The 19,025-nt window shown below is 35.5% G+C and overlaps 1 protein-coding gene across 1 annotated transcript in view; it reads left to right on the plus strand.

Annotated features, from left to right (window-relative positions):
• The window catches only part of LOC145296659 (gamma-aminobutyric acid receptor alpha-like), a 774,217-nt gene that overhangs the window by 179,203 nt on the left and 575,989 nt on the right, over window positions 1-19,025 (plus strand). The window contains exon 2 of the mRNA XM_080142597.1: window positions 15,199-15,242. The gene's annotated coding sequence lies outside the window, so the exon portion shown is untranslated. The remainder of the gene's footprint in view (window positions 1-15,198; window positions 15,243-19,025) is intronic.

Here is a 19,025-nt window from a genome sequence, read left to right on the forward strand (position 1 = left end):
AGGTCAAACCCAGAAGCTTGTCAAAACATGGAGCCTCTCCAAGACGAGAGCAATCCATTGCAATTGATGCCAGATGTGGATCAAAGCGTTGATGATGTAAAGATAGAAGCTTGGTTTTGGATGCATTAAAAATAATCAGCCACCTCTTCCCCCACTGTACCACGCGGTCAAGATCAGAAGAGAGAGAATCAGAGAGAACTTTGTCATTTGCGGCCTTTGATGTGTTGCCATAGATGGTCGTGTCATCAACATATATGTCAAGGAATGATTTAGGAAGAGAGTTGGGCTCAGAATAGACCTAGCCGCTGCTTAACTACTTTGGATTTAACGGACTGAGCATACAGGTCTCTTGCATTTTTTATTACTCTTTACGCTGCTTTCAGGACTGCCAGCAACCACTGTAGTGGTTGCTGGCAGTCCTGAAAGCAGCTTTACTCTAAATACTTCTATTACGTTTGTAGTTATGGAAAAAGTGAGTTCTGTGCGTGATGACAGCAGCACATTCTGTGAGAACCATGGCTGGCTGTTAGGTTTTTGTTGGAATGTTTTGGATGGTATGAATCGGTCTATGCCTACAATTAACCATTCGGTCAGGTCTGATACTATAGAGAACACATCCTTTTTAAACATAGAATGACGATGTAGATCAGATATGAATGTACGGAAGCTATCCCAGTCAGCCATAGAGTACCGATATACTGTGCGGTGGAGAGGTACGTCTGAAGACTTATTACATTTTATTTTTATCTTTGCTGATACAACAGAGTGGTCGGAGGATCCGGAGAAGATAGAACGGAACATGAATATAGCTCAGGGGAAGTTATGAGAAAAAGGCCTAGAAGGCTTGCATACTGACCGGTAGTATCGGGCACACGGGTGGGTTTGTGAACAATCTGAGTGAGGTCATAGGCAATGGCAAAATCATGACACAACCTCCCCTCGTCATCGGTCTTATTTAAGTGGGTCAGCCATTCCACATTGTGGACATTTAAGTCACCGCAAATGTGAATGTCGGCCGAAGGATGAGCAGACAGTATGTGGTCAATTTTCTCAGATATACTCTTAAAGATAGCAACCCCACTGTTGTGGGGGCGATAGAGGTCAAATATAAATGCAGTGGTGTAAGCTAGTGCAACTCGGAAGCACGTATAAGGAAAATTAGCGTCTTCTCTGGAGATATCCCTACCACATGTAAAGTCATCTTTAATGTAGGCACACACTCCATGCCCATGGCGATCTTGGAGGTCAGATTTAGATGTTAAGTTAGAGTATATATATATATATATATATATATATATATATATATATATATATATATATATATATATATATATATATCCTCCGAAACTAAAAGTCGCAGAGCAGCGCTAGGGGCCTAAAATTATTATATCCTTTTAGGAGCTGTTCTTGTATGGATTTTTATCCGGTTAAATGTGTTTTAAGGTAAAAAATAAATGAAAATTGAAAAAAATCGTTAAACATTTTATACATTCATCATAGTTTATTTTTATTTTTTATTTTTAATCGGTTTATATGCGAGCAACGTTGGTAAAGCGGTAACGTCACCAGCTTTGAATTTTACAGTTTCGGTTTCGATTTTAGCTGATGGCACCTAAATACATTTTTTAAAAACTTTTGAAATCACGACTCAATAATCTTCTTTCTCTATATAAATAAAATGAACTCATTTTTTCCCGTCTGATTTTGACCTTAATAGGATTAAAAATCAAGATATTTCATGCAAATATAATATGCACAAACGGCAGAACAATATCTGAGGTGTGTTATAGGCTTATTATTTCTCAGATTCCTCGATAATCTTAGATTTCTATACTTTTTCTGCTGAGAAGTCACGGCCAAAATCGGTTAAGATCAATGGAAGTGGTAAAATATTTTCTCTCTAATAAATTCCTCCTCCCTCTGCCACCACTTAACACCGTTTGGGGATCGTTCACAAGGAACAGTTGAGAAGAGAACACCGGTTTCGTAGTTCTTTCATGTGAAGTTATTTAAAATCGCTAAATTAAGCTGCAGTGCTCTGTGGCGTAGTGGTTAGCGTGCTGGACAATTCACATTATATTTTCACGTTCGCGCCGACCTACCGTAGTCGTTTTTTTTTTTTTCCTAAATTTTTTTTTCCTAAACAACTGGAATGGACTTTTCTTGGTGGCCGAACTGTTAACGTTGCAGATGTTTTTTTTTTTTCACACTTTATTTTCCTACTTTTACTCATGACTCCGGGTTTGATCCTTCCTACTTACCTACCATAACATTTTTTAAAACTCCCCCCCCGTCCCGGAAACAAACACTCGGGCAACGCCGGGTACCCCCGCTAGTAATATATATATTGACAAATTAAAATATCATGTTTAAGCGTATTTTACGACCGGGCAACGCCAGGCGTTCAGTTAATAATCACTAATGTTAAAACGTAAATGTTCTCTCAATATTTTCGATTCTGTACAAAATTCTAAATTGAATATTTTATTTCATTGACGGACGTAGCCTTTCCTATTTACGTGAACTATGGTCCCGTAGCGATCGTAATTAATCTGTGCTTATATTTTTAGTATCGCTTCTACTAAGATTTCATCAGAGAGTCTACAGAAAACGTTGACCATAATCTTGTTATTCACTCACTTGGAGTTTTTACACAGGTTAAAGATAGCTCTTTCAGAACAAACTGTTACGTTGTTTGGAGTCTGAATGACAGCAAGTCTCCACAGATTTCCAGTCCTCACGTCTGACTTTCGATACCATTTTCGTTATCGCAATAACCGTTTACCATTGATTTCTCGTTGCTACCGATCATTTATCTTTCTTGAAATTTGGGTGGCAATAAACCCCCTTAAGTCCTAGTCTCTTCGCACGTATCCAGTGGCGCTCTAGGTTATGCTTTGTCTCCTCGGTTTTTTAATCCTCATTGACTTTCCCACCAGCACTTATATCCGTTACATCATATATATATATATATATATATATATATATATATATATATATATATTACCAAAGGCAAAATCAGTTAGTCTTCTACCGAGCTTGATGTGTTTTAGTGCTTAAACGTATTTTAAAGAATTTATTCGGTTCGGAAAACAAGTAGTGCCGTGCAGGTAAATTAAACGTACAACAAGGTTGCCAATAAAGATATGTCGTCATTTGAGTTTCGCTAATGGCTCAAAACTCGAAAAATAAACGCAATACGGATATAAATCAGCCCAGTGATGCATCTATTAGGTTAATTTCTATCATTGTTTCGTTTTATTTACATGATTTAATCGATGTTCACAACTTCTAAGATGATGGCCATCTCGCCCTCATTCAAACTTACTAACTAAACAATACTTGTTTCTAATTAAATAGACGCTTTAAAATATGTTAAACCATAGAAAGCAACTTTGAACCTGATCAATACTAAAATTTGTGACCATTTCGGAATTCCAGGTGTTTTATGTGCTCTCCGCTTATCTCCGCATTGTTTTTAGTCGTCCTGGATTTCCCTTTGACATTGGATTCAAACAATGCCAATTCAAGAAAGGTGTGGTTGAAATTGAGCATCCCTTGCGTCATAATTACACGCTTAGTTACCCTTACTTTGGGTATCCACTGTCTTTCGAAAATGAACGGAGGTTTCCATATTCCACTTGCAAACCACAGAAGCATTCTCAAGGTATGTAGAAGAGTAACTTATCTTGTCTTTGGTTACAGTTCTTCGTTATGTATTCGTTTTTGACCGCTATCTCATTTTGTTGTATATACTGAAAAATTGAAAAAAAGATAATAAAAATAAAATGCGTAGAAAAAGAACAATAGCATGCAACTGCGTGATAGTCTAAGCGTACAAGAAACAAATAACCATCAAACAGAAGCGTTCAGATTAGTCGCACAAAGAGCAAGGATCTGAGTAGATTTGCGTAAGAGAACATGAGAAAAGTTTGATTGAGCTTGTCGGACTGACTTCCTCATCTTGATTGTTATAGTCACAACGTTTCGGCCGTTTTGCCCTCCGGTCATCATCAGGTGTTTTGTATCGAATTGGGGAACCGTTTGTTAGGAGTCTCGAACCCAACCCTTCATTATTATTACGGGGGTACCGTGTTCGGACTCCAGCTAGGCTCTGGGACATATGGTCGAGTGGTCCTAGACGTTGTATAAAAGTTTACAGTTACCCAAAGGTGCTGAGTTCAATCCTGAACGAAGGCAGTGAAAAGTAACATTCAAAACAGAGATTCAGCAACTATGTCCCATAGCCTAGCTGGAGTCCGAACACGGTACCCCCGTAATAATAATAATAATAATAATAATAATAATAATAATAATAATAATAAAGTGTTGGGTTCGAAAATCATAACAAACGGTTCCCCAGTTCGATACAAAACACCTGATGAAGGCCGGAGGGCAAAACGGCCGAAACATTGTGACTATAACAACCAAGATGAAGAAGTCAGTCCGACAATCTCAATCAATGAAAACACCTCATTTCAAAAATACAGACAATTACTATGAGAAAAGTTTGACCTGAAAACTGGTGTTATTTTCCCCTTCAAGTGCAATGTAAACACGTTTTGTTGAGCCGTACCTTTAATAAAATTCTACTAAATTTCAACCAATACAAATTACTACAGTATCCTAGTGATCACTGTACACTCATTTACCATTAACTTCGAGAGGTTTTCGGTCCTTGATAAGTGATGGCCCCCCATCCCTTGTAAAAAAAAGTAAGGTTATGTGAATTCGTAAAAGGCATAGTAATAGCGAGCGAGGGAGGGAGAAAGAGAGAGAGAGAGAGAGAGAGAGAGAGAGAGAGAGAGAGAGAGAGAGAGAGAGAGAGAGACTCGTTTCAAGACAAACCAAGCCTAAAAGCGATTTCATCACCAGCATTCAATCCTATGGGTTTCCATCATGCTAGTTAAAGTATATATTTAATAGGGAAGAAAGGGCTTACTAGGCTGCTTGACAAAAGTTCACTGGTAAACCGGTTATGTAACCGACCAGAAAGCAGTGTTTTTATCGTGATACAACCACTCCTGAACAAACACTAAAGATGGCCTTCTCCCAAGAGATATCACAATGCCCTTGCATTTTAAGAGTCTATATGACAAAAGTGACTAAGAACCATAAAACACATGTGGAGAGGATCAGTTGCCTATAAGTATTTACATACGTATATGTTAAATAGAATTATAGTTATGTTATAGAATTAAAGAATTATGCGTGCGTGTTGTGCTTAAGCATTAACATTTCTCTCGGAAATTAATTGTAAGAAATGTTTCGTGGAACCCTTTGAGGTAAATATCAGATTTAAAATTCAAAAACGAAATATAAGACACGAAAATTAATATCGTTTCTTGCATTACATAAGATTCTAAGATAAGCAAAACAAAAATTAATGAAATAATCGAAAAAGCAAATATTAATTCTTGTAAAATGAAATTGGCTCTAGACATGCTGCGCGGTAATGCAAGTATGGAGGAGAAAAGACCTGGGGGGAAAGTAAACGTGGCAAAGATAAAAAGTGGATGGGTGAATAGGAAACAGTGATAGGCGCGGTAAAAAGGAGAAGGGAGGTTGAAAGAAGGAAGGAAAGAAGAAAAAGTAACGAGGAAAGGTAACGGAAAATTGGAGGTTAAAAGAAGGATGGAAAGAAAGGAAAACATGAAGAGGAAGGAAAACGCATGCGCAATAGAAATAGAGCTGTGAAGGGAAAAGAAAAAATGTTGACTAAAGAAGAGAATTAAGAAAAAAGCGTGGAGGGAAGGGGTGATAAAATGATGAAGGAATGAAGAAAGAGAATGAATAGGGAAAATAGAGTGGCAGTAAGGAGAAGAGGGGACAATTTTGAACGAGGAGTAGAGTAATGAAAAGAAGAATAAAAGAAAAAGAAACAGCGAAGTAAGGAAATAAAGAAAGAAAACAAGTGAGAAATGGAAAAAGTAATTAGAAAAAAGAGACACAGTGAAAGAAAAGAAAATAATTGAATGAAAGATATATTGAAGGAAACATAAGGAAGAAATGACGATCAAAAGAAGGAGGAAGAAGAAAGGAAGAAACGTGTACAGAAATAAAGGGAAAAAGTGAAGAAAGACAGAAAGCCGGTTGAGTGAAAAATAAACCAGAGGAAGGAGGGAAGGAAAGAAAGATAGAAAGAAAGAAGAAATGAAATCAGGTACAGTAGGAGAGGCTGATTATGGAACAGAGAGAATCAGTGAAAGAAGGGAACTTGGAAGCTGATCGAATGATGGATAAATGGAGGAAAGGGGAGGGGGGGTCAAAAAAGAGAAGAATAAAATGAAGAAAAATATAAAAGGAAGAAATAAAAAAGAGGGTATATAGAAAGAACAGATAAACAATGAGGGAAGAGAAGAAAGAGGGTAAAGGATAAAGTAAAATAAGGAAAAAAGTAAGGAAGTTGAATAAGAATCACAGAAAGCGGTGAAGGAAGGGGATAGAAAGCAAGATAAACGATGAATAAAATAAAAGGGGAAGGAAGGAAAATGGAAAGACGAAAGGGATGTAAAAAAGAAGGAAAAAAACTGAATATGGAACAGGGAAAAACTGTGAATGAAGAAAAGGAGTCGATTGAATGGAGGATAAATTACAGGAAGGAAGTATAAATGAGATAAACCGAAATAAGAACTTTAGAAAGAAAGGGAAGGAAGGTGAATAAGAAAAAGGAAGACCCAGTGAATAAAAGACGGCATGAGGGAATCAGGTCGAATGAATGGTAGAGCGAAGGAACAAATAAAAGCGAAAATAAACGAAGAAACAAAGGCAGGATTTGACCATCCAAACATATAATGAACTAAATATGCGTCGGAAAGAAAAATATAAGTAATGAAGTGAATAATGAAAACAAATTAATGAAATTTTAAAAATAAATATATATCATAAGCTGGTTGGATGAGGTTAGTAAAAAAAGAGGCGTAAAAAACTAAAGACAATAGAAAATAAACAAAAAAAAAGAAGTAACGTTAGAGAGCTGGTATGAATGTAAAAATGAATTAAATAAAAGTATTGCAGTGGAAGCAAACATGATCAAACGAAAGATACAAAAAGATCTGAATGATAGGACACATTAAGGTGAACCAAGAATGCAAAATAAAAGATACTTATGCAGAATAAGGGCCGTGCTATTCTCGACATGTACCGGACAGTTTACGAAAAACAGCAAAAGGCACCAAAACGCTGAGCCAATGAAACCAGTAAAAACAATAAAAAATACAAAGATCGTGTAAAAATACCAGTTGTTTGTTAGTTAAGAAACTATATTTATTCATGAAACTTACCTTACAATGAGTGTTTTTTTTTATTTTAATTTTCTGAAAGTTCGTAAAATTTCTCAATAATTATTCATTATATTTTTTTGTATCACCAAAATAATATTGTTTTCATTGTTTAACTTTTCATTGAATTATCTTCGTAATAATAGAAATAATACATTTTTCATTGACAAAATTGGCATATTCTACATAAGTACCAAAAAAGACAACTAATTTGCATAACTTATATTCCACGCTCAATTTCTGTCAGACAATACTTTATTTTGCGTCAATCCTATTTCTAAACCGGTTAACATTCAGGTCGGTGGAATTACATTGAGAAATCTAAATAATTTAATATTTAAATCTTCAAAACAGAAGACGGTATGATATTATTAAACAGAGTGGTAGTGTCAGGAAGTCTCCCTAACGCCAAAGAATAATGCCCTTCGGATATGCGCATGCGTTTGCAACAATGCATGTATGTCTAAATTGAAAAGTTAATAACTTTCCCGCCAGGAGGTGTGAAGCAAGAAAATGTCATAAACACTCCACGTGGAGTTTGAGGAAATAAAAAAAAAGCGCGTACTTGAGATTATAGGTTCAATCCTCGGTGCAGACCATACTTGAAATACAATTGTGAATTATTTAGGACTACTATCCAGTCATGGCTGAAGAAACGAAAGCTTGCTATCCCCGTTGATTAAATAAAGGGTCGTGTTCGAAGTCTCATGCAGATTTCCGAGTTCGACAATAAGGCCACCATTCGCCCATATATGGTGTATTTTTGTCACATTTGGGCTGGTGTATATGCTACAAGTGTCTCGCTCCTGAACAGGGCCCAAAAGAGTGTCGTTCACCTGATAGGTCCTAAACTGTCATCTAAGCTTCAATCTCTGTCCCATCTGGGAAATATTGCATCCCTCCGCCTGTTCTATAAGTATTTTAATGGTAGATGTTTCGAGGAACTATAAGTCTTTGTACCCCCTCAACGTAAATACCTCCGACACACTCCACAAGCAGCTAAATCCTATCCCTACACAGTAGAGATCCCTAGGTGTAAGAAAACCTTTTACTCTAATGTTTTCTTCCCCAGAACTGCAAGATTTTAGAACTCTTTTCCGGGTTCCTGCTTTCCAAATTGTATTAACATACAGAAGTTCAAGGGTAATGTTAACACACATCTAGCTACTCAACTCCCTACATATCATACCTGCAACTTATGTTCCCGATAGTAGCCCCTTGCGTCAAAGTGTCACTGTGCCTTGTTTGAGGGGAAATTGTAATAAAAAAAATAAAAATAAAATCTCTGAGTTTGACAGAAATATTCCTTGGTTTGACAATAAAAATCTGAAGAAGGTCAGGGGGTTCATCGACTGAAACATTATGAAAATAACACTTAAGCTGAGAACATGTAAAGATGTAATTAAAAAAGGTCTTAAAGTGAATAAGGTAAAAACATATTTGTCGAGTACAATATTAATTAGAATTATCTTAGCATGATATGGCCACATTCAATATAAATGATTAATCGCGTACATCATTACTTGCATTTGTCCCTTCGGTGTCGCAAGAGATTATCTGAGATTATTGACTTGCTGTGCTCGATAACATTAATCGTTTCTTCCCTTCCGTTCTCTTATCAATGCATCTGCTACGTTGATGAAGAAGCAGCAGTAGCAATGCCCGCACCGGATTGTCATGTTCTCCGATAAGAAACACTTAAATTTAATCACAGGCTAATTAACGATCATCTGTTTCAGATATGCGGTTCTACGATATTGAATAAATTAATATAACTTGACGGATCTTTATTGTCAATATGACAGGAAGATGTTAGTAAATTTCAAAATTTATGTCAGCTTACAACACTTCCTATATGCAAACTCTTGAGCACACTTACAAGCAAAAATCACGAACGTATGCAACATAGTTAAATAGTAAGTCGATGTTAGAAAAACACAACATATCTGCTTTTTGCACACACTAGCACTACACATCGCTATGCTCACAAAAACGCACACAACACATAACTTTATTATACCGTGAGAACAATAAAAGGTTAAGGAGAAATTTCACAAAAATACAGAAGGGTTGTATATATGCAGCTAATACGTAAGTATCCCAATTATTTCATACTGGCTTATATATTTTTAAATATTACATGTATACTACTCTTCTGATTAACCTTTATATGACGTACTTAATTTTAAAATCATTCAATTTATAAAAATAATTTATGCAATTCATAAGATGTTTTAATTATTCTTATTTATAAATAATTTTAGTTATTCAACACAAATTTGATTTTATGCATTTAATTCATAAAATATTCTAATTCATGAAATAAAAAACAATTTATTCAATTCATAAAGAAATTAATTTATTCAATTCATAATGTTTTAAATTTATTCAATTCATCAAAAATTAATTTCTACAATTCATGAAAAATATTTTATTCATTTCAAAATAATAATTCATACAATTCATAAAAATAATGTCAATTTATTCAGGTCATGAAAATGTTCATTTATTCAATTCAGGAAAAAAATATTAAATTCATAACAAAAATCAATTTATTCAATTCATTATAAATAATTTATTAAATTAATAAACATTATTTCAATTCATAAAAATTAAATTAATTAAATTCATAAAAAGTAAAATTTATTAGATTCATAAATAATTTTATTGATTCAATTCATTCAAGTCATAAAAAATTAAAATTTAAAATTAATTTAATTTACATAAATTTTATTCAATTTATAAAAATAATTTATTCGATTCATGAATAATTTTAGTTTATTTAATACTAAAGTGTTTTAATTTATTCAATTCGTCAAAAATCCCATTTATTAAATTCATAAAAATTCTAATTTATTAGATTAAAAAGAAAACATTTTTCAATTCATAAAAAATAAATTAATTCAGTTCATAAACATTTCTATTGATTCAATTCATAAAAACTTTATCTTTTTTGTTACATTTTCTTTTAATGTTTTGATTTACGATACTATATTGATTTAAACAATAATTACATTTTCGAATGTCTCTTCTTTTCCCTTATATAACTCTTCCAAATATGAAAGCTTCCGGTTTGCTTAAGTGCACTTGTGTCGAACGATCTTATAATTGTATTACGAATTATGTTAAGTATATATAACCCAATACGTTCGATTGCTGTCCTTTACTGGTTAAATGGTTGGGAACTACACAAGCCACATGAAATTCAACTAATATAACGGGAACACTTACGTCATCTTTTTAACCGAGCGATTAATGTTAATAAATCTTTTATTGAAACGGCCATTCAGGTTTATTACATTTCAGATATCCTAGGTCGAGCCCGAAACAAATGAAATGTCATTAACGTACTATCTTAATTGAAATAAGTAAGAAAGTGGTTTCACAATCAGACTGGGACATGCTGAAATAAACAATTGGTCAGAATTGAGGCGATTATTACCTTTATATATATTTTCAATAAAGGTGCTAATAATATTTATAATAGTATTGCGTGATCCTCTTTTTTTTACTCAGTAACCTTTTTCCGATCATCGGGTCACACATCAAATGTGTTCTGGCAGTAATATTATTTAAAAAAACACAATGATAGATCTGGTGTTTATTTAGATTCGGACTTATAAAACAAAACAAAAAAAAAAAAACCTTTATGGTGTACCTACTTATAACGTTATGAAGATATTGTAATCCAAAAATCACAAATATTGATCAATTTTTTTCTTATTTAAGAAAATCAGCTTTGAAGATTTTTAACAATTACGTATTTTTAAGTAATCCTTCTGGGCACTTGCTTTGAGAGAGGTTGTGAAGGGGGCGTAACCAGGAATGAATTTTGAATTTAATCAAATATAACGACTGGTTTCTTCCGCACCAAACAACTCATAATATTTGACTTTCTAAAATAAAAAAAAAATACTTAATTTTTTTTTTTTTTTTTTTACACAGTGATCACCACTTATCAAGGCCGGGAAGCCACTCAGGGATAAGGGTTATTGCAAGTACATTACGTTAGTGAGGAGATTTTATGAAGTGTTTACTTAAGGGGGCGGTTCATTAGGAATTTGTTAACACTAGACTTGAAGACATCCAAGTTGTAGTCCGGAGGGAAGCAGGCAGACGGAACAGAGTTCCACAGGCGTGCAGTTCTAAGAAAGAAGCTTTGCTCATGAAATCCGCGTTTTGATTTAGGCACAGATATAGAGTGGGGGAAATTTTTCACAGTGGATTCAGCTAGACGGGTGTTTTTCGTGAAAGTTTGGCGAGGGGGGACCAGGGATTGGAGTTCAGACGAGCACCTGCCATGAAAATAACGATAAAACAAGGATAGGCTCGCAACGTCTCTTCTGTGGGAGAGGGGTTGCAGGGTAGAGAAAAGGGCATCCCCCACTAAACCACGAAGTCTATTTTGTACTCTGTCAAGGCATGATAGGCTGTTTTTGGCAGCTCCTGCCCAGATATGGCAACAGTATTCCATCCTTGGCCGTATTTGGCTTTTATATAGATAGAGAATTGCATCAGTAGGGAGATATCTTCTGGAGCGGTAGAAGGATCCCACCATCTTTCCTGCGACCTTGGCAACAGACTTGATGTACGTGTTCCATTTCAGATCAGGAGTAAAGGTCAAACCCAGAAGCTTGTCAAAACACGGGGCCTCACCCAGACGAGAGCCATCCATCACAATTGATGCCAGCTGGGGATCAGAGCGTTGATGATGTAAGGATAGGAGTTTGGTTTTAGATGCATTAAAGGTAACTTTGTCAAGAGATTCACTAATCCTGTGGGATATAACCGTCAGCACATCTGCGGTAGATCTTGCAGAGCGGAAACCATATTGTGTGTCACTAAGAAGGTTGTTTCTGCTGAGGTGGTTGACTATTTCTCTATTTAATATTGATTCCAGTAACTTACTCATAACACAGAGAAGACTTATTGGTCTGTATTGAGAGGGAGATGACTTATCACCTGAATTCTTAAATACAGGGCAAACTGATGAGGTCTTCCAGGGGGTCGGAAAGCACTTCTCCTTAAGGCAGCGCTTAAATAGTTTCGTAAGTATGGGAGCAAGTTCTGGTTGAAATCAAATTGCGTGGTTTTTGGAATGTGTCGTCTTCGTTCCCTGACTAATACGTACACCATAAAAATGTTACTGCACTTTCTTTACTTAGTATTTTCATCACAAATCTACATAAACACCGTAGATTGTATGAAGAACTGAAGCGTTCGGTATATACGTGTATATTTCGGTCTTCTAGAAAAAGAGATCAAAAGTTTTGCAAACTCGGTGCAAAGCTGGTTTACTTCCCCGGAGATATCTCTATACCAATCCGAATACAACCGCTGATATCCAATTCACCACGACAGTTCATAAATTGCGTGCGATAAAATATCCCACTCAGCCATGGAAACGCACTCCATCCAACCCGCTTTCTGATCTAATGAACCAGTAGCAAATATACTGGCGACAATATAAATGTTTTCTATAAGATGTCGTTGTACTCAGTCACGAGGTGCCTTCCATTAAAGCTTTCTGTCGATGTCAATTCTCATCTAACGTAATCTCTACGCCTTTCTTTCCCTCTCACTCATAAATCGATGTATCTGAACTCCTATTCATCTTAATGTTTGCGTATACCAATCTATCTCAATATATACATGTCCATATATGTTAAATATATGGACATGTATAGATTGAGATAGATTATTATAATCATCCGTTCATATATATCACTGTATAATCATATCTGTTTATCTCTCGATCTGTCCTATCTATCTTCCAATTTATCTTCTCTGAGAACTGCTTTGATATGAAAATATGCAGAATTTATAATAGGGTGATGTTATAAGGGTTTGATTTACCTTGCCTATTTATAGGAAGAGGACTTATCGACTATTTTAGAAACATATTCTATCATGGAAATTTTCAATAGGGGAGAAAAAGAAAGAAAAAGAATTAGAAAAAAACACAACTAGCTCAGAGAAATGCCCATAAACTTCAAGAAAGAACGAGGGGTTTCTAGAATATTCTAATACTGCGTGGCTCTCTCTAAAAAAGGTTTTTGTGCTAACTCTGCAAATCTTGGTCAGCTCCAGTGTGATTCCAGGGCTATAAATCCAGAAGATAAAATATTGTTTATATCTTTCGGATGACAACACGAAAAACCTTTTTAAATATTTCTTAATTAGATAATTTGAGATTTTTGATGTGCGTAATTAAACTACATATGGCACAATCACGTTGAAACATCGGTTCCCGCCTGATAACCAATGTTAAGCACCGAGGAACCTGGCTAATACCAAATGGGTAGCTATTTGGGAATACTAGGTTGTGTATAGGGTGGTGCGACACTACTATTGTCAAACAAATCGATAGGCGCGCCCTTCCTTCTGCTAGTCTGTGGGAAACCCCTGAGCAAGGTCGAGAACCCATTTAAGCCCCTCCCCCGATCACGATAATGTAAGGTCATGGACAGTAGGTGACTAATGTAATACGGAAACAATCAGGAATTATTCTGTTCATAGTTTGGTATCTCGTTGTGATGGATAATGATCTCTCTGGTCACTGTTCGGACAGAAAGAAACTGCAAACAGCGTAAATGAGTTTGTGAATGATGAACAACGAGAGAAAGAGAGAGAGAGAGAAAGAGAGAGAGATGAAGAGTCATAAATGTTAATGCTTGAATCAGCAGAACACCACTTGAATGGTGGATGAATGGATGAATAAAATTATACTACTTCTTAATATACTCTGAGCTCCTTCTCCTAATACCGCTTCCCGTGCGTGCGCGGGTGTGTTTGTATGTTAAGGAAAGATTATATTTAAATTAATTACTTTAGTCTGATTTTATTTCATGTTTTGTTAAAATTTTAATCACGAAACAATCGCATTTCACATTCCTATATCGATTAGCCTAAAAAATAGTAAGTGGCCGGAGAATCCCTTTATACAGCAGGGTGATCACCCTCTCAAATTTTATACTTATTTGTTGGCATTAATTAATTGTTTGGATAGACATTTTCTTTGAGATAAATAAATAAAGATCTGGAGCGTGAAACTCATTCAGAATAGCATATTCTACTGATATGACGATCGTCAAATTATCCCGGAAGATATTCCAATAAGTCTTTATAAGTATAAGGGTTGCTGCATCTTGATGAAATCACTGTTACTTCCTAATAACAACTCCTCGTCGATCCAAGGTTTTCCAAAACGAAAGCTGTTTAACAGAGGTGCACATTTGGAGTATATAATTAAACGGCGCTAAAACAACGTATTTTTGACACTCACAGTAATTGTCTGTATTTTTTAGATGAGGTGTTTTGATTCATTGAGATTGTTAGACTGACTTCCTCATCTTGGTTGTTATAGTCACAACGTTTCGGCCGTTTTGCTCTCTGGCCTTCATCAGGTGTTTTGTATCGAACTGGGGAATCGTTCAATCCTGAACGAAGGCAGTGAAAAGTAACATTCAAAACAGAGAATCAGCAACTATGTCCCAGAGACTAGCTGGAGTCCGAACACAGTACCCCCGTAATAATAATAAAGGGTTAGGTTCGAGACTCCTAACAAACGGTTCCCCAGTTCGATACAACACACCTGATGAAGGCCGGAGGGCAAAAAGGCCGAAACGTTGTGACTATAACAACCAAGATGAGGAAGTCAGTCCGATAATCTCAATAAATTTTGACACTCATGCTTAACATTTAGTATATACGTCATTTATACACAATATATTCGCATTTCAGAAAAGAGTGGGTATTTTATTAAAGATCCTTAGACAAAAATTCCAAAGCCGTCTTGTGAACTTTAAACTTTATTTTGATGTTATTAATTAGTAGTAAAATTGTTAATCTTAGAAGAATTGACGAAACATGGTACATTAATTGAACTTATTAAAAACTGTTCTCTTTTTTGTTGCAGGTTACAATTTACATGCAGAAACTTCTTGTTAGTTTTGAAAACAGGTGAGACAATGTTAGTTTCCTTTGAAAACCAATTTAATACGTACATGTTTCATTTCTCTATTTTATCCCGATGTGAATCCATATGGGTTATATTCATAAACTCGTTGGTGCTCATTTTTTAGCTATCAGGGGTGACATTCCAGTCCTAACCTTTTTCTGGTCGAAACATCTATTTGGTGGTCGTCCTCATAAGCTTTCTTAGATGAAAGCTTTTGGTATATTGGCGGACAGAGGAATGTTATGTTTGTATAGAATGCAGAAGATCGATCTTTAACTTTTCCAAATGACAGCAAACATTATCTCTTTAATCAACGAGTGAAATTCTTTGTCAGAATAGGAGTTAGTTTTTCAACTCCTTAGCACTATGATTGGAACGTTGTTGGGACTAGTTATACTTTTTTGGTATCAAGGTACTTGCACGGTGACACCACAGGCAACTAAAACTGTCACTTATAGTGTTTACAGGCAGAGAAAAATTTTAAAGGTACATGGCTAAAAGTGAAATAAAATTTATTTTATGATTTTAAGAATAAGAATTTTTTAAGATGAAAACATGGAAACAAGTCTTAACGATAACAATTTATCATGGTAACAACTATGATCGAAAACAACTTTTACAAAAACGTATCAGAAAAAATGTTTGTTTTTATGAAAACAATTTTGCATTTTGCTGACAGCTGATTGCTCTGTGGCTAATCGCGCTGGTTTTTCCAACTGCTTTTTCAGCAGCTTGCCGTAAGCTGCCGGATAATGCCGACGCGACCTTGGCTTAGGTTTCAATCAGTACCAAATTTCATTTTGTAGTAGTTTCGGGTTGGACAGTATTAAAGTTTTAGAGCATCTATTTCGTAGAATCACTCTATTTAGATGAACCCATATTTTCTGATGAAAGAAAATCGCCAAACAATCGGACACTTCAGATGTCAAAGCAGTGGCGTAGCATCAGTTTTTTTGCCGCCCGGGACCTTCATAAAATTTGCCCCCCTCCCGCTGACATATAATTACCTCTTTTGCCCTCCCCCCCGCTGGCATATAATTATATGTTTTGACCCCCCCCTCCCGCTGGCATATGATTACCTCTTTTGCCGGCCCCACTGCTGCCACATGACCTGTTAAAACCTTTAAAATTCCGAAAAGCCGTCAAAATATTTATTTTCATGGAACTAATATTTACACAATTCCCTTGAGATTAATGTTTACACAATTCCGCCTTTTTAATTTTAATTTTATTTAAGAATTTCTTTTCAATAATTTGAATAATAACAAGTATGTAAACATACTGAAGGGAATTATGTAAACGTTAATATGAAACAAAAGAAACTAAACATTGTTTTTCAAAACAAAAATTATAAAAAAATGTTAAATGAAATTAATTGGTTACACAAACAAATATAATAATATATTTTTATGAAAATCTTATGAAATGAGAAAATCATTTTTATTTACTTTGTCATTGTTGCTGTTGTTGTTATTGTTGTTAAAGTCCAAATTTTCGTTAAATAACATGGTTGTATCAAAGAGGATCCGATGTAGTTTTTTTCTTTTTTGTTTATAATGTTATAATTAAGGGGTGAAGCCTCTCGAAGAGAAAAAAAACGTCCTGTATCGGCGCTTTTTGAAACCCTTGTGTGTAATCTCTCGGTTTAACCGCAAAATTTAAGAAATAGAAAGTCACACGTTTTAGAAAACAGTTTTTTAAAATAAATTTCAATGAGAAAATTTGAAAACATGAAAAGGTTAAGAAATGATGAAATAATTTTTATTTACATTTTTAGTGTTAATATTTCCGAATTTTCTTGCAAAAAACATGGCTGTATCAAGGAGAGGTTACTCTGGTGTAGTTTTCTTTTCTTTTTCTTCATGATATTATTATTAAGAGGAGAAAAATGTCTTTATCCATGCTTTTTTAATCTTTGCGCGTAAGCGTTCGGGTTAAGTGGAGAATATCAGAAATATGTTGTTAATAAAGTTTCAATCATTTTAAAAATAGTTAACACAAATATTTTTAAATAAATATATTTACGAATTGAAAATAAGCTCATAAATTTATTTTTTGAGAAAGAAATATTGCAAGGCATCGTCGGTTGAAAATTTACAAACTTACTTTTCACGTTTTTTTTCGGCAAAGTTATCATAAACTCTATCAAAATTCACTCTATCGACAAGTTCCTTCTCTGTGAAGAGGATTGCCAAGTCTGTCTCATTTTTGATCGAAGGTAATTTTTTATGAGCTTCAGTTTAAAGAAAGAGCCCTCACAGATGGCAACGCTAATAACTCGTATAAGGAAAGAAATTCCTATCTTCTTCTCTCTGTCCTGCTCCAACCAAGTCTATCGACCTGTTCCACAAATCCCAAACCTCAGGATGACAAATCTCCAGAAAAAACACGAATAAACCTAGAACCCCATCCTCCAACGTAGACCCCTACTATCAGGTCTCCTTCTTAAACATCAGGTGTCTACATTCCAACCTTCCAGAGGTAGAAACACAGTTACAGGAGACGAAAACGTACATATTCTTTCTAAGTGAAACAAGCATAGGGCTGACACTTCCCTAGATAAGTTCATAATTAAAGGATACTCTATAGCATCAGACCTAACTGAATGGCTAATTGTAGGGATAAATCGATTCATACCATCCAAAACATTCCAACAAAGACCTAACCGCCGGCCATGGTTCTCACAGAATGTGCTGCTGCTATCGCGCACAGAAATCACTTTTTCCATAGCTACCAACGTAATAGATGTACTAAGACTAAAGCTGCTTTCAGGACTGCCAGCAACCACTGTAAAAGAGTAATAAAAAATGCAAGAGAGCTATATGCTCAGTCCGTTAAATCCAAAGTAGCTGATCAGCGGCTTGGTTCCCACCAGTTTTGGCAAATTGCAAACAGGATCCTGAATAGAAGCGTGCGTTCTATCCCAGCCATCATCAATGAACCTGAGGTCATCTTGTCAGCATCAGACAAGGCCAAACTATTTGCCAAGAACTTTGCAGCTAATTCTACCCTATGCGATGAAGGCCATCAACTCTCCGTATTTCCTCCTATAACAGACAACACGCTATGCAACATACAAATATCTGTGCGTGAGGTCGCCAAGCTAATCAAGAACCTTGATTCCAGCAAAGAAACTGGCCCAAACGGCAATCCAGTTATAGTGCTGAAAAAGCTCCAACCAGAACTTGCTCCAATAGTTACAAAACTGTTTAAGCGTTGCCTTAAAGAGAAGTGCTTTCCAACAACCTGGAAATCAGTATGCCATGTATTTAAGAATTCGGGCGAAACGTCATCTCCCTCTCAGTACAGACCAATAAGTCTCCTGTGTGTCATGAGTATGTTGGAATCCATATTAAATAAAGTAGTCAACCACCTCAGCAGAAAACACGTTCATAGTGACATGCTATATGGTTTCCGCTGCTCAAGATCTACAGCAGATGTGCTAACGGTTATATCTCATAGGATTAGTGAATCTCTTGACAAAGGCTTCCTTTCCAGGGCAATTGCTCTTGACATATCGAATACTTTCGATAAGGTATGGCATAAGGGCCTACTTCACAAGATTTCTAGCTGCGGTATCATTGGGAATGTTTTCTCAATTATTAAATCATTTCTCTCCGATAGGTTCATAAAAGCAGTGGTTTATGGGCAGAAATTAGAGGCCATCAGTATTAATGCTGGAGTACCTCAGGGGTCAATCCTGGGCCCAACACTCTTTCTACATCAATGATCTCCCAAAACACATACTTAAATCATTCGTTGACATCTATGCTGATGACACGACT

Source organism: Euprymna scolopes, chromosome 17, assembly GCF_053919585.1.
Source record: "Euprymna scolopes isolate OS-2025 chromosome 17, ASM5391958v1, whole genome shotgun sequence".
NCBI classification, from domain to species: domain Eukaryota; kingdom Metazoa; phylum Mollusca; class Cephalopoda; order Sepiida; family Sepiolidae; genus Euprymna; species Euprymna scolopes.